Here is a 13,451-nt window from a genome sequence, read left to right as displayed (position 1 = left end):
GTGTCGACGCAGAGTCCCGTCCTGTGACGCATCGAGGGTTGCGGCGCCAAAAGTCAGCGCTGCGCCGTGCATCGAGCCGCATCGAAGATCGTCGCATCGTACCTGTGCGTGAAGCTTCCCCCTAAGAAACCTACGCAACGAAAGCCAAAGTCATCGCATCCTCCCCCTACAGATCGGAGCCGGCGCATCCACCTCTGCTGCGTGAAGCAGGGCTGCTGCAAAGCCTCCCCAAGATCTCAGGAGTATCGCATCGCCTTTGCCATTTTCTTTGTTATAGCTTTTGGGAACCTTATCGCAACTACAGGTACTGTTGGGCACGAGAGTGTCGCATTTTGTGCACTGAGAGTCGCATTGTGCAGGACACTGACTTTTACATCCTGGAGTACTTTCTTCAAACTCTTAAACTATCTTTAAAGTAACCGTTTTAATTGTATGTTGGTTTTTCTGTAGTATTTGGTCTTGTGAAGTTTTTAGTAAAGATATACCTTGTTTTTCTAAAACTGGTGTGGAGTAAATCTGTGGTGTTTTCACTGTGTTACTGTGATTGTTGGTACAAATACTTTACACATTGCCTTTGATAGCCTAGACTGCTCAGGCCAAGCTACCTAGAGGGTGAGCAGGGGTTATCTTAACAGTGTATCCCCCTTTCCCTGACTAGAAGCAAGGGTCCCTACTTGGACAGTGGTACCGACCCTGCCAACTAGAGACCCCCAGATCTAACAGGGGGCCATCGTGGAAATTAAGTGAGCTATTGCCCAGAGTCACATGGTGCTGAGCTGAGCTGCCACCGGAGCCAGGGATTGAACCATGAGCCCTGTGCTCCAAAGTCAGCTGCCTTGGCCGCTGCGCCACACCTCTCCACAATGGGTCCATATGAGTATTAAACAATGTGATGAGAGAATCGATATTTGACGGACCCTCCTTGTGATGGTGATGGTTTCAGGTGGGAAAGGTTTATAGTTTGGCCTGGTTGTCTAGGAAGGTTGTGAATAATGTACTGGCTATACAAATATCTAAAATAATCTTGCCATTGTTGACCAGAACTTTGTGATCAATAGGGAAAAATGTTGCTAAGAGGTCCAGTTAACTTAGGCTGTATGCATATACTTCAACCTGGGAGGCCAGAAGCCTTTTTATTATACTGTGTAATATCTGACATGCTCTGCAATATGCTTTCTATCTCATGCACAAGAACCTGACACGACGTCACTCAGACGGCAATTTATCTCTAGACAGGAGGAGTTGTATAGTTGCTATCTATTTCTGGTGTCTTCCCGAAACACGGATGGATGGACACAGGCCTGTAGTTGTCAGAATTTCAAGATTGTTGTCTGTTGATGTTTGGAGGAATGCAAACATCTTTGAGGAACGCTGTGATGGAGACATGCTTTATTAGTAGTGACTAGGTTAACCAAAGAATTCCCTTGCTAAAACATATGTTGCCCGAGAGGACTGATTGATCTAAGTTATTTATGCCAATTTAGGACATATTTTTATCTAAAGATATAAGTGCCAAGAAGCAATAATGAAATGTTCAGAAATTGCAAATGCTCCTCCAAATTCCTGTGAAAGGAAGTATGGAGTGTTGAGTTTTGTTGCTGGATGGAAGTACCCCACTCTTGGCACAAATAAGAGTTGTCATCTGAAGCCTTTCTTTGTGTTAATTTGAACCATTACTAAGGTACAAACTGCATTAAGAAAGGTTCAGAATTCCTTTGCAAGGAATCTGTAATAATAAAACGTCTAGCTTTATGGATAAACTCTTTCGCTCCATTCTCAGTGAGTGTAAGATCATTGATAGCAGGGAGGATTAGCATCTTTTTTTGCAGGGATTTCTGCATTCCGATTCCCAAGCTGAGAATGGCATGGTGTATCACTACAGTAATCAGGGCAATATCAAGTGGTACCACAATATTCAATGTCTCTTCTGTAAAACTGTGAATTTAAGAAAGTGTGTCTTCCAAACCAAAGACCTCATAATGTAATATTCAAATATATGAGCCACTCTTTTTCTTCCGATTTGTTCTTGTTGCATGCAAAGATAAAACATAAAATGTTTTTAGCAATCTTTTCCAGCGACTTCCTAATTGATAATATAACGGAATGTGCTACACAAAATAAAGCAAACCAATCAAGAAAACCATGGTTTACATTTTTTCAGAATGAATCGTGCTCCCAGAGTTAAGGTGCCACAATGTATGTCTTCTTAGAATAACTCTAACCATAAGATTGCTTAGTTCTTTCACACTGATTCTCCTACTATTGCCATTCTGTAAAATATATCTGAGCATACGGTAATCTTACACAGCAGATCATGAATTCGTCAAAGCGACTTTTGAGTTGGATGCCATCATCATCTGACTCAGGGGATTCTCACATTTACTCTTATTTTACCTTGCAGTGTGCTGGTGTTGCTTTTTAGTCTTCGGAGATGGTTGATTTCTAAAAATAGTTTCTTGTTGATACAATATTTAGTGTAAATTCCTCTTATAATTTCATGAAGTATAATACTGTTTTAATAAATGTTTGCAGAATAGTTAGGAAGATTGTTTTTCATATTTTATTCTAATATGTTAACCACAGTTACTGGGAGCACTTCTTTACCTGCCTCTTATATTTACCAAATTAATCTCTTTTTTAATCAGAAGAGATGACCTCAGACTATCATAGACTACTGCTCAGTAGTGGCAATTAAATCATTGATAGAAAACTCTATAAAAATCCATATCTGATCCTGAGGCATTTTGTTGCCTTTCTTTTCTGGAACCTGTTACTCAACTGCAGCCTATTTTATTCATAGTTAATTTGTCACTACTTAATTTTAGGCAAGCAGATGGGCCTGAGACATTTCCCTAACCAGTAGCATCTGTTATATGACAATAATCTAAATCTACATTATTCAAATAAATTATTATATTTTGTGGTATCTCACACAGTTTGGGGTACCAATTGTAGAATTAGTAAAGGAAGTTACAAACTAGGGGTGGGCATAGTAGGCATATGTAGCATAATCACGTGGAATTACCTAAGAATTTCATGAGATTATGCTTGAATCACACAAGAAGAGTAGTTCTCGGTATAGCCAATTGTTAGTGCAAAAATGGCCGCTCCTGTCCACGGACGCATTTTGCACTAAGAAATAGTGATAAACACAACTGAACAGGAATAACAAGCACAAGCAGCTTCTCGCACTCAGTGAATGTGCTCTTGGGGTAATATTTTCTTCCAATTTACTACAGGTATTTAGCACTTTTTTCATAGCACAAAATGCACCCATGATTCTAAAATGGACGCAAGTATGTATTTTGCACTAAGAAACAGTAGGAGTAATCGCATAGTTATTGGAAATTTCTCTTCAAAGAGTAACACAGAATTATCAAAATTATTTCAATTACTCTGGCGTAATCGGAATTCTGCACAGGCCTATTATAAATAATAGCCACATATTCCTAGATCAGAAGGAATCAACTGTAATTTTGAATAAGAAGAACAAATATCTCATCCACTCCTTATTAATCAGTGTTGCCAGTTTAAACTATGCCTCCATTTCCTCCCACTGTTTGGCGTTCCATTAGCCTTGCAGCAGCAATTAGGAGGCACATTTGTGACAAATGGAGTAACAATCAGTAAATTATATGATACAATTGGGGTCAAAGGGTGTATAATGCTACTTCTGCTGTCTCTGGAATTTTGGGAAAAAGGCTTCCATGCCAGTGTGAACTATGAGTGTGGATCTTTTGTAAAATGTATAAATACTCTGCATTCAGTAGTGACACCAATATGAGTATGTGTGGGTATTAATAGAGGGTGTCATAAGAGCGATAAGGGAAATTCTATGCAACTGAACACCCAGACAGCCCCACATGTACCTGCCCCACTAAAACTCCACATGAATGAATCAGATGCCAACATGCAGAGGGTGAAGGAAAATGCACAAAAGTACCCTTTTTTGACAGGATGAGGGAAAACATAGGAAGAAAAGACCTTGCACTGAAAATATATTGAGGAAAAGAAAAAAGGTAAAATAAAGATCAATCTAATATTTCAGTCTTTTCCTAACCTTGCTGAATATCTAGGATATAAAGACAGCATATGTATGGTTAGAAAAGAAAGGTGTGTACAAGGAATGTACTTGAATACATTGTTTGATATATAGGTTCAGTGGCTCGTAGATGTCATAAACATACACCTGCTTGTTTGTGGTTCTGGGAAGCAGTTGTAAATATCTGCAGTATGCAAACATATATGATGTATTCTGAGTTGTATAAGTTTGTTTTCTGAATTGGATCCAAAATATAGTTACTAAGCATAACATGAATGAAAGAACGAAAGCCTATTCTACCTTTTCTGTGGTGCAGCAAAGAGGAGGAATGATTGACTGATATGGATCCCCTGGTACATGTGGTGGATCTTGTGTGGCTCGGGAAGACACAATTCAGTTTTCTTGAGACTGATGCTTAAAAATAGTTGTTATTTTCACATATACTCAGTTTCGTTGCCAGAAAGCTCCATAGTAAAGAAACATTTTCACCAGTATAGGATTCTCTCTGGCCTAATTTACTTTGCTTAGATGTACTGTATGCAGTGTGGTTCTATCTCACCGAACAGATTTTACTCCTCCTTCTTGCATTGCAAAATCAAATGAGCATTCAGCAGCATTGTAGGCGGCAGAAAGAGAGAGTGAGGGCATCAAGAATCACGTACCTCTTTTATTTCCTACTCGCTTTGGCATAAAAAGTACTCACATGGCTAGCCATCCCTGCACAAGAAAGCAATTAGTGATCTGAAACACTGTTGAGTAAAATCTCTGCCAAGGGTGAGTGCCCTCACTGTGGACACAGCTGTTTATTTGCTATTCCGTTCACACCTCTAGGCATATTAACACCACAGTTGCCAGCTATAGGAGTACCACGTTTAACTTGTGCAATCTACTTGATGAGAAAAGGAGAAGATTCTCAGCTGAGGTTAGTTTATCTTGATCCTGTAGTCGGAACCACCCATACTAATTTTATTCTATCTGTCTGCTTTCTTTTCAGTTGCCACTGATTGCTCATCTAAACTCACATGAAATCTGCTCTCATGAACAAAGTGCATCCCAGAATCCTTTGCCGGTTGGTTTAATCTCACAACACGGATTTTGAAGGTACCATTAATTCTTGTCCAATGTTCTATCCGTCTATTCAACTATGTTCATGGTGACATAAAGTTTCACTGAAGGCAAAAAGTTAGATTGTTTTCACTTGCAAACATGTTTTGCTACTTTGATCACCTTCCCCAGATGTTATGGCAGAGCTCTCTTTGCTCTTACCATCAATGCGAAAAGTCTGTTCCCTTGGCAGTAGAACTTTGGGCCGTATGTACAAAAATTAGGAATGGTGATTTCCAAATTGGGATTCTTATCGAATTGCAATTACGAAATAGCAATTGCTAATGTAAGAACTCCTAGAAATATTAATTAGCGATTCCCAATGGGGTCATAAATTGACCTACCTCATGATTATTAAAGAGGTAGGTCAGAACTAGGAATCGCTGCCATCCCAGCTGGGGTCAGCAGGCCACCATGTCTGTGATTGCTTTTAAATAAAGTCCACCCTCATGGTCAACCACCACGATCATTCCGATTTTCAAGAAGGGGGATAAGGATGATCCCCATTGTTACCGCCTCATTTCTCTCATTGACTCTACAGTTAAGCTCTCGGATTGGGCAGATTTTAATAAAACTATTTCTGAGGTGCAGTATGGTTTACGATCAGGAAAATCAACCACGGCACAGTGCCTAAACCTCTGTCTTTTAGTTTCTAAATACACTCTTGCCCAACCTGGTGCTCTTTTTTGGTTTTTATGGACCTCACTGCTGCATTCGATTCGGTGAATTGTAAGAAATTTTGGTCCCTACTTGATTCTTTGGGGGTTGAGCCCGACATCGTAAATCTATTAAAGATCCTTCAAGCCCATACTACAGTTGCAGTTAGATATTCACGCGGGGCTTACCGACTATTTTAATTGTACAAGGGGGGTTCATCAAGAGTGCAGTTTCGCCCCGTTTTTATTCATGTTATATATTAATGGCTTAGAGGCTGCCCTGACATCTTTACAGATCGACTGCCCTCTAGTGGACAGGAAAGTATTACGTTTTTTTTATATGCCAACGACGCAGTGCTGATGGCACGCACACCAATAGGCCTACAGGCCCTGATTAATGGATTTGTTTCCTTTATGAAAGGGTTGAACTTATCGGCCAACTTCACAAAGTCATACGTTTTGGAAGTTGGCCCTCGGGCGACCCACTCTAAGACATTTAAGGCAGGTGCGCAGACTCTAGCCAAGGTCCCAGCCTTCTCTTATCTGGGAATTTTGTTTGATGTAAAACTGAACTGGAAATATTTGTTGGAGGCGAAAGTGGGTGACATGAGTAAATCCATAGGCGCCATTGCTAATTATTCCCATAGATTAGGCACTTGGTCTTCGGTGTGATTTTAAAGCTTAATCAGTCTTTTTGCATTTCTAAGGTCTTGTACGGAAGCGAGGTATGGGGGTTATACTGTGATTAATAACCTACAGACTGCCCAAAATAGGTTTCTGAAATGAATCCCGAAGGTTCCCCAGGGCACTCCCTTGTTCTCTGTACATGAAGAACTAGGAGTTAACTATATAGCTGACCTGGTCGCAGTAAAGCCTTTGATGTGCTGGGTAAAGATTAGATCTGGCCTAATAATGAGTTAGAACTCAATAGTTTGATTATTTCAGATTGTCTATCACTAGACGATGCACTGAAAATCCCTTGGTTACGCTATGTTAAAAAGTCTTTTATGGCTTTAGGTATGGTGGATATTTTTCTTAAACATGACTCAGTGAAGCCTCAGTATCTGATTATAGTTAAGGAGTTATTTTTTAAACATGCTATAGCTTCCTGTGAAAATATTCAGCTTATGAAATCAGCGGTGAGAGGGCATGTTCTTCTAAAATCATTACAGGGTATGGAGAATGAATTATCTTTCAATTTTAACAAGTGCTTTTGATAGATTTTTAATAACTCGTTTCAGATCTACTCAGCTCATTTACCTTTTAGCGTCCCCTGAGTTTGTTTTACAGGATGAGGTGAGAGGTCCCTGTGGCTGCGACGATTGGTCCCCACAGGATACCCTACATTTTGTCCTCTTATGTAAATACTTTGATCACCTCAGGAGATTGTATCTTAAGCCCTTTTAAAAGTGTTGCTATTTAGACGAGCCTGTGTCGCCTTAATGTATCTGCAGCTTTCGCCTAATGACTACATGCTCTTTGCAGTCACGAATTTCCTAAGAGCAGCTTTCAAATCTAGAAATTCTAAATGTGTTTGATGGCTGATTGGCCTTTGCGTTTTTTCTACATTACCCTCAATACATTTTAACAGTTATGATGAAGTGTGTTATTGCTTGTTTTTTATCTTAATGTATCTTTTATGGTTGTGATCACATCCGAATAAAGATTATTTATTATTAATATTATTTTAAATAAAGCAAATATTTTTAAATGCAGCCCTTTTCCCTTAAAGGATAATGGATGCATTTAATAAAAATGAAAATGAAACTCTTACGTTTAATTTCTTAAGATTAAGCAGTGGTCCGTGGGACCACTTCCTGCACTTCCTGCTCTTAAAAATATTTCCTTTTCCATTCTCAAAGGGAAAATGGTCCCAATTCCTTTGAAGGAATCTTTAAAGATAAAACTTATAGTTTTCGGGATAGACTCTTTTTCTGCATTCTCGGTGAGTGTAGGATCATTGATGGCAGGGAGGATTAGCGTCTTTTTTGTAGGAATGGCTGCATTCCAGTTACCAAGCTAAGAACTGCATGTTGTATCTATACTGTAATTAGAGCAATATCAAGTGGTACCACAATATTCAATGTCTTTTCGGCACAATTGTGAATTTAAGAAAGTGTATCTTCCAAATCAATTATCTAATATTTAAATATTTAAATATATATATAAAATATAACTATATATATAGATATATCTATATATATATAAGATAACTATATATATATATTTTTTTTTGTAAGCCATTTTATTAAGTTTTCGATTTCAGACAGAGTACACAGAAACATCATCAATTGCGATTATTCAACTATTAGTTACATTGTGTTGCCTGCATGTAGTGTGATTACGCAGTCTGAGTGTTTGGATGTGTTGTGTCCAGCTCTTGTAACACATGCTTTCGAGCATGACTTGCAGCGCTAGTATGGTGCATCTCTGCTGCTGGTTTGGATTGTCTTCGAGTGTTATGTTCAATGAACCAATTGAGGATGTAACTTGGGAGGTAAAACTAAGGATGGGTTTTAGGGCTTGTGACTGTGCGTTGTTTTCTGCGACTTGGTTGCCACCAGGTCTTGGTTTCTTAACGTGGCGCTTGTAGGTGTAGTGAAGGGGTGGAGTGGGCCCCCCGCAGGCGGTTGTGTGCGTGGTTCGAGGTGTTTTGTGGGGCATGACATCGTCGGGGTGGCCACCGGGGTGGCGCCTGTTTAAAGCTGTGGATGCATTGCTCATTCCATGGATATAGGGTGGCAACGTGTTTCTTGTGCCTCTTCTAACCTTATCGCCTCTTCTTCTGCTGCGCCTCATTTGATGATCACCCCTTTTCATGCTTCTATCAGAGGACCTGTGGGTGAGCGCCAATGAAATATGATGCCTCTTTTGCTAGGAATAGGGTTAACACTGCAAATCTCGTTTCTATCATTTTCTTTTTCTGACGTTTGAATATGCCTAGGGTGCAAGCCTCCCATGTGTCAAGGACTGCCAAGCCGGTGGTTGTTTGTATCATGATGTGTATTGTTGACCAGTATGTTTGCAATGCGGGGCATGATCAGAGCATATGCACAAATGTGGCGCTGGGCAGGTGGCTTAGTGGATATTTTCATTGTGTTTCAGGATAAATTCGCTTGAGCCGCGCTGGTGTGAGATACGCCCGGTGTAGTATGTTAAACTGGATATTTTTAAAACATTGGTTTCGTGATACTTTCTTATGGTGCTCTAGGGCTGTGATCCATTCTTTGTCATGTAATACGCGACTGAACTCCTCCTCTCATTTTGATCGGAGCCGCGTAAGCGGTGTGGCCGTGAGTTCTATGATGGATCTGTAGGTCCATGTGATGAGGTGGTGCCCTGTGCCCATGTTTAGTATCGCATGCAGTGCAGGGTGTGTCTTTGGCTCTCCGTCCGCCAGGTTCCAGGTTTTCCTGCAGTCAGAGATGAGTTGTCTGTGGAGGAGTACTGACCAGCGGGGAGCCTGCTCCCCTCCATCAGATTTTCAAACGAGGCCAGTTGTTCCTCCGTGAACAGAGATTCCGCCTCTGTGAGTGCATATTCAGTCCAGACATGCATGTCTTTGGAAGCATAATGGTCGCACCCCTTGGGCAGATCCGCCTGTGGCAGTAGCGGGGAGTAGAGTGGTGCATCTTGGGATAGGCAGTGGAGTCTTAGAATGCAGGACCTTGCTACCGTCAAATGGATGGAATGGGTTGGGTTCGGTCTGGTACCCGGGAGAAGAATTCGGTGCATCGCAGGGATAGTCAGAGGGCCCTGACTGTGTATCCATCTCCTCCAGATGTTGCCCGGCTGTCCAAAGTGACAGCCATTGCAGCTGTGCTGCGAGAAAGTAGGCTCCAAAGGATGGAGCTCCCAGCCCGCCCTGGTCCCTTGGGAGTTGCAATGTCGCTAGGGCTACTGTTCGGCATCCTCTCCCCCAGATCAGTGATTTAAGTATGGAGTTTAGCTCTCGGAAGAAGGCCTGTGGAGGGATTACCGGGACATTTGCGAAGTAGTAGAGGAGGTGGGGTACCACCACCATCTTTGATAAGGCCACCTTTCCTACGGGGGCAGGGGTAGCATATGCCAGAAGTCCACCTGGGTTTTAATGCCTCTTAGGGCTCTGTAGTGATTGCCCTTGAGGATATCCTTCGGGTATGATAGAGCCTGATTCCCAGATATCTCAGGGCATCTCCGTTCCATGTCAGTCTGACCGCACCAGCGTTTATTTCCCGTAGGGGAACCTCCGGATGTAAGGGGTATATGGTAGACTTTCCCCAGTTTACCCTCAGTCCCGCTGCCCTCCCAAAGTCTTCCAACGTGGCCCAGAGCAGAGAGAGATCCATGGTGATGTCCCTGATGTAGATTAGGAGGTCATCCACATATAATGACACACTGTGGGTGCGGCCCTCTAGTGGAATTCTCCAGTGTTCACCTCCCTCCCTAAGCCTGACTGCCAGGGGCTCCATTGCGAGAGTGAATAATAGAGGGGATGATGGGCACCCCTGGTACATTCTGCGGGTCACCTGGAGTGGGGCTGAGATATGTCGGCGATGCAGACCCGAGTCGTAAGGCCAGTGTACAGTACTTCGATGTGTGACATAAGACTGGGACCGCGAACAGGTATTGCCATGATAAGGTGTTGAAGGCCTTCTCGAGTCTAGTATGAGGTACGCGGCACGTGGGAATCGGCCCCGCACCCCGTCCTGGACATGCAAGAGCCTGTTTTGTGAGGTGTTTCTACCGGGTACGAATCCGCACTGGTCGGGGTGTACAAGGATGTGAAGTACCCCCCGTGAGCCTGTTTGCAAGGAACTTGCCTAATATTTTGCAGTCCGCTGTGAGCAGGGTGATAGGCTGGTATGATGACCTGAGCGGGGGTCTCGATCTGGTTTAGGGAAGGTCATCAGTGTGGACTCGCGCATGGACTTTGGAAGTACCCCAATAATGTGCCCATGAATAAAGTTGTATTCTCGAGAATCGGATTGGTGTGGCCCGTATTTCTTCAATTGGAAGATTTTCCTGTTTGATATATATATATATATATATATATATATATATATATATTCACTTCAAAAACCATAGGTTTCACACATGTTATAGTTAGCAGGACATTTCACTCGTGAAAAACCAATGAAATTCCCCCGTTATAGTTAGTGCAGGCAACTATAGCTCACGCGACCGCAATCCTCTGCTGATTACGTCAGATATTACATCACTGTATTTAGACACTTATTTACCCATGTCTTCTTCCATTAATTTTTAGCTATACATATATTAAAAAATTTTTTTTTTCAGAAAGACACATATGTCATCAGTGATGTAATATCTGACGTCATCAGCAGAGGATTGCAGTCGCGTGAGTTATAGTTGCCTGCACTAACTATAACGGGGGAATTTCATTGGTTTTTCATGAGTGAAATGTCCTGCTAACTATAACATGTGTGAAACCTATGGTTTTTGAAGTGAATTTGCAAGGTTTTTGAAATGCTAATTCCTAACTATAACGTGTGTGAAACCTATGGTTTTTTCAGTGAATTTGTACGGTTTTTTAAATGCTAAGTTATGTATTTATTAATACATAACTTACCCCCGCGATTTAAAAAAAAAAAAAAAAAATTCTGCCTTCGGGGTCCTTTAGGGACCCCCTGACAAAGGCTAGGGGGTCAGGAACTTTCTACCCTGCCCCCTTTTCACGTTCGCCACCTTCCTTTTTCACTCTCGCACTGAAAACAAACAAAATGGCAGCCGACACTTCCTGATTTCGACCGATTTGAACGTTGACTAACATGTAACCACCAATCAGAATTACGCTCGCGCACGTTAGGGTGCTCGCACGGTGCAGATATAGATATTGATATGCTTTTAAATGCTATTTTCTCAGGAAATACTGAACAGATTTACACCAGACCTGCAAAAGGCACTTCCTTGACCTTATGGCTACCTCTCTGCCAAATTTCAAGTAATTCTGTTCAGCCGTTCGGGCTGTAGCTGCGACTAAATTCCCTATGGAAAAATCCATGGGGAAAACGTGTATTGGGACCCCCCCTTTTTCTCGGCCCCCGCTTGACGAATCAACCCGAGACTTTCAGGGTACGAGCGGAGCGGAGCGCCCCATTAGTTTTGAAAATTTCGTGAGGATTCGTCAACCGGCGCCAAAGTTATTCAAAATAGAATTTTGAGATTTCCTATGGAAACTCGGTCCTAACTATAACTATCTACTGGCGACGTCATCAGCAGTGGAATGGTAATTTATGTATGTATTATTATAGTTTTTTATATATTTATTTTACAATACACTACCTATGTATATAGTTATAGATTGACTGTATCCTGTAATATGGAATGGCTCAGCTCTTTTTTTTTAAATTTGGACAAACTTGAACAGCATAGTTAATATCTTCTATAGACTTATAAACAGTTAAAAATGTTTTTTTTATTTTTTTAAGGGTTTTTCACCATGCGCGCACCGTGCGCGCACCCCGCGATTTTTTGAAAAAAATAAAATGTTTTTTTCACCCTTCGGGGTCCTTCAGGGACCCCCTGACAAAGGCTACGGGGTCAGGAACTCTCTACCCTGCCCCCTTTTCACATTCTCCATCTTTGTTTTTCACTGTCACACACAAAATGGTGTCCGACACTTCCTGATTTCGACCAATTCGAATGTTGACTGACATCTAACCACCAATCAGAATTACGCTCGCACACATTAGGTGCGCGCACCGTGCGAGCACCGTGCACGCACCGTGCGCGCATATAGATATTTATGTACTTTTAACTGCAATTTTCTCAGGAACTACTGAACAGATTGACACCAAATGTGCAAAAGGCACATGCCTGACCTGAGGACTACCTCTTTGCCAAATTTCAAGTAATTCTGTTCAGCCGTTCGGGCTGTACCTTCGACTAAAGGTCCTATGGGAAAATGCATGGGGAAAACGCGTTTTGGGACACCACTTTTTTCTCAGCCCCCGCTTGACGAATCACCCCGAGAGTTTCAGGGAAGGAGCTGAGCCGAGCGCCCCATTAGTTTTGAAAATTTCACGAAGATAAGTCAACCGGCGCCAAAGTTATTCAAAATAGAATTTTCAGATTTCCTATGGGAACTCGGTCATAACTATAACTATCTACTGGCGACCGCCAGTAGATAATATATATTATTTTTTAGAACACGGGAATCACCGCCTCCGCACCACTCGCCCTGGGTGCTATCTTCGCGGTGGTGAGCCGTGATATATTTCTCCACAGAGGCACACTTAGAACTACAAAAAGACGCATTTGCTATTTTCTTTATTGTGCGAACCGCCCCCACCCCCCCCCCCCGCACCGACAGATGCGTTTTGGCGTGAAAGCCTTTTTCGATATATATATGTGCTGGTTTAACATGTTGCCTGGTTTTGACTGGAAACACTTCTCTATGCCCGGCTGAGGTGCACCGAGGGAGCCGTGAGTTGAGAGCATTTATTTTTCTTTTAAGCATACCCTTATGTACCTGATTTTGTGATTCTTTTGGTTCTCCTTCCCACGTTCCCTGCTTGACCCCGTCCATACTCTCGTTTTATATTTCACTTGGATTTTTTTTTTTATTCATGCTTTATTTGTTCCCCCAACCTTCACCTTTCTCTGAATTACTCTACTTTGCCAATATCATACTCTTCCAGACCTTT

The 13,451-nt window shown here is 41.9% G+C and overlaps 1 protein-coding gene across 2 annotated transcripts in view; it reads left to right on the top strand.

The window, feature by feature from the left end:
* ENOX1 (ecto-NOX disulfide-thiol exchanger 1) overlaps window positions 1-13,451 on the top strand; it is a 2,037,207-nt gene that overhangs the window by 542,002 nt on the left and 1,481,754 nt on the right. For both annotated transcript variants that reach the window (XM_085621817.1, XM_085621818.1), the window contains exon 3: window positions 5,037-5,143. The gene's annotated coding sequence lies outside the window, so the exon portion shown is untranslated. The remainder of the gene's footprint in view (window positions 1-5,036; window positions 5,144-13,451) is intronic.

This window comes from Triturus cristatus, chromosome 8, assembly GCF_964204655.1.
Source record: "Triturus cristatus chromosome 8, aTriCri1.1, whole genome shotgun sequence".
Taxonomy (NCBI): Eukaryota; Metazoa; Chordata; class Amphibia; order Caudata; family Salamandridae; genus Triturus; species Triturus cristatus.
This window is presented reverse-complemented; position numbering and strand designations above follow the sequence as displayed.